Raw genomic sequence first — 4,035 nt, 5'->3', positions numbered from 1 at the left:
TGGCAAGCACATACAGAAAGAACTGTGCTATACACTGGGAGACTAACCACTGAAACTGTAATGAATCAATTCAAATTAAGTTGAACTATATTTACTGTATACTGACAATTAAAAACCAAAATTGTGATATAATATTCCTGTAATAAATTTATATATCATTACTCTTTTCAACTCCAGAGCATATGTTGTCTCCACACACCATGTTTCTATTTGTCAGATTTTGTTATATTTATAGAGTTTGCACATATTTTTACAGACTGGAAAAAAAAAATAACTATGAAGGATAAAAGGTAAAAGGTGATTCTCATACGTAACTTTGTTTGGGGAGCTAAAATATTTATTTACCTCTTTGGCTCTTTTTATATCCAGTCCCATTAACGTATCTTTTCTACCCAAAAGTTCTACCTTCCTCACCCCATAACACAAATTCCATTTCTGGGAGGGTTACTCTAAACCGATTAAATAGCTATCACTTATTTATGGTAGAAAATAGGAAATTTGACAAGTCAGGGAATAAATACAACAGAGAGTGAGAGGTAAATAATTAAAGAAGCACAGAGTTTGTAGTATGGCAAGGAACTGAATTGTTAGATGGCCAAAGTGGAAAGAACAGCTAATTATTTTATATATGTTACGGTCTTTCTCAACAACAGACGAGAAGCCAGAGATGAGTGTCTGTGTCTCGGTAGGAGACTGTATTTGAAATTAGCTGTGGGCAGAGCTAGTGGAAGGAAGTAGGAACCAAAAAGAATATTCCATATGAGATTGTCTTAATAAGTACAGATTAGACATTTTAACTGCAAATGTCTCTTTTATAAAGAAAAAAGAGAAATGGGATACAATTAGTGAAATAAGTTATTTTTGCAGGTGGAAATGTTGAAATCATTAAGTCTGGGTAAGAACTACACCTCTCTGCAAACTGATATTTTCTCATCAAGTAAACCTGACGGGTAATGTGCAGGATTGTGAATCATGTGTGAGGGTAGTATTGATGTTACTAAAACACCATTCAACACAAGGTAATGTAGCAATGTATTGGATATTAAACACCTAGAAGCAAGAGACCCTGAATCCAATTTCTAATAACCAGTCCCCTGAGACATCCAATTCTGCCATTGAGCCCTTTAAAAAAAAAAAAAAAAAGTGAAGAATGTCAACAGCAATAGTATTGAGATGCATTAACTGTAAAATTGTGCTAGTGCACATAATGACAGTCATAGGACTAATAACACTTTGCAATTAAATAGCACTTATCTTCCTTGGAGTTCAAAGTGCCTCCCAACACAATATTGAACAACCTTGCCACATGAAGAGGGAAAAAGTTTCCACAAAACTCATGGAGAAAAGAAAGAATTTATGCCATTAGAATATGACTTCTGGGCCGAGCCCGTGGCACACTCAGGAGAGTGCGGCGGCGGGTGCGCTCCCGCCGTGGGTTTGGATCCTATATAGGGATGACCGGGGTGAGGCCGGTCTCAAAAAGGACAAAAAAAAAAAAGAATATGACTTCTTATCAAAAATGAAAAGAAATGCCACAATTATTGGACACATGGTCCATCTAGCAAAGATTTTACTTCTGACAGAGACATTAGGGGAGACAATGTTAAGCAAATGTGGTTGTCCCTGTTATCTTAGCTTCAAAGCTTCAAGCAATCTATCGCTGGTTCTTCACTAACCGCCTAAGTAACCAAGTCTGCTTTTCTAACTGCTTTTGTCTCCTCATTTTTACATTAAAAAAAAGCACACACGGCGGATGTGTGCAGGTACCAAGGTTCAATTAAGGAGTTCATTTGCTCTTCTTTTAAGCTGGATTATCATTACTCTTTTAGGACACATATATTTAGGTATATATTATTCACAGGGCTTTCAATTTTACAAAATAATGTTGTCATTTAACTAGTGCTCTTGCCAAAACACTACAAATCTCTGCCTTGCCAGCCTCACTAGGGTGTTTCATCAAATAGCATTTATGATTGAAAGCACTTTGAAAAGTATAGAGCACTAGATAAATGAGAGTTATTGTTATTAACCTAATTTCCCTTTATCACCCATTATGGATCCATCATCCATGAATTTATTGCATAGATGGTATAATAAACCAGGGATTAGTTGCACTAGAAAAGAAAACACATTTCCAAAATAAAAGCCCTCTCTGTGAATTGACCCCTCCCTATAATATTTTTATTTCACTTGAATATGAGTTATTTGTGAAAAAGTCTCTTGTATCTCACTGTGCCTGTACTTTCCACTACATAAATTACACTAAGCTGAGGTTTCTGAATTCACTGATGGAAATAAAGAGGGGTCAAAACCCTGGTGGATGATAATTTGCCTCACCAGTGTCATGATGAATACTTCTAATTTAAATCTTGAATTAACGTTTCTGGTTATTAATCTGGCTTTACCAATATCTACCTGTGCGGTCCTGGCAAGTCATTACACCTTTCTGCTAACTTGATGACCTCTTCCAGAAAATGAAAGTCATAATACCATAAAGGGTTGTTATGATAATCAAATAAATATGGTGCAAAAATAGTTGACTGAATGTAAATGGCTATAGAGACATAGATGATTGCTGTTTTGATTTTCAGATTGTTTGCTAACCAACACTTGTTGAAATTTAACAACTATCTGGTTTAATTATATCTAAGTCTCATACAGACAAAGCTAGAGATAAGTGGAGAATTTCAAAAGCAATCCTAGGAAGCATGTTAGAATGGCATATAGTGTTTTAACACACCATTATCCTGATTATCTGCCTGGATCTATACAAAGAAAATACTTCCCAGCTATAAAAAATATGTACGGGAATATCTGTGAAAGTGATTTGTAATCCATGAGATGTTTGTCTGTGTAAGTTATTATTTCCATAATGTTTATAAATGAGCACACACCTTTGATTAACAGCTCATACAGATTTTTACACTTGGAAAATGACCACCTACAGGTAAACTTATCCACTGAGTATTTCATGAGCATTGTTTGACTAAATACCAAGTTGTGTGAATTTGAGCACTTCAGACTCATTGTTTATTTGTGTATGTACAAACAGAGCCTTGCCAAACTCATTGATAAGCTAATTGATATTGTCTCCCCTTAGTTGTGTCTTTCACAAACTTTGTTCCTGGACAGAATGCTCAGTAAAACTAAGCTATCTCTGTTGTTTCTTTTTCTTTGTATGCTTTGGATGTCAGAGGGCTAAAAAAATGATTACGATGCTAACTTGAAACAACTCAACAAGGTAACTTTGGGATGCTTTAGTTTACTGGAGACTTTAAAAGCTTTGAAAATGCTCTTAAAGTTATATGGATTTTTTTTTCCATTTTATAGCCAGTCAAAAATTATATTTTAAAACCCTACAGTTCAAGGGGAAAAGCAATTATCAAAATGCAATAAACTTCTAAGTAAAGTACAAATTGCTTCTGTGGCCTTAACTGTCAAAATAGTGAGCTTCTGGTAATGTGTTTCATGAGTCAATCAGCGGGATTCTTCCCCCACTTGCTGACACCCAGGGGAGAGGGAGAGGTCAACACAGAATTCTCATGGAAGAGCCAGACTTGAGAAAATGGTGAGAAGTTAACATTCGGCCATTTCTTTCTTTTTTCTTTTTTTTATTTCCTGGTCTTTTTTCTGACAGCTTTTTCTCTTGGATACCTCTTTCCTAACAACAAGTCTGATTCACACTCTCTGAGAGGAGGAATAAGCAGAAAAAGCAGCTGTCTCCATGGTGTTAGATGAAAATCCCGGGTCTTGCTAGTTGTATAAATGTAATAAATATCCATTGGTTGATCTCTTCCCTTAACTTCATTTATATTCTGCACCACACTACAGAACATTTAGGACCCTAGAAGCAAAGAATTGGGGATTTAGAAGGGATTTTAGCTGATATTTAATCCAACTTCAGATGAGAAAAGCAGTCCTTTCTGCAATATCCCAGGCTAATTGTCATCTGTCTTCCCTTCGAATCCATTCAAATGTGGCAGAGGGGACAACTTCTGAGGCAATCTATTCCATTGTTGGATAGTCTTCCATTTA

Source organism: Galeopterus variegatus, unplaced genomic scaffold, assembly GCF_000696425.1.
Source record: "Galeopterus variegatus unplaced genomic scaffold, G_variegatus-3.0.2 Scaffold1155, whole genome shotgun sequence".
Taxonomy (NCBI): Eukaryota; Metazoa; Chordata; class Mammalia; order Dermoptera; family Cynocephalidae; genus Galeopterus; species Galeopterus variegatus.
The sequence above is the reverse complement of the archived record's forward strand: the minus strand, read 5'-3'. Positions refer to the sequence as shown.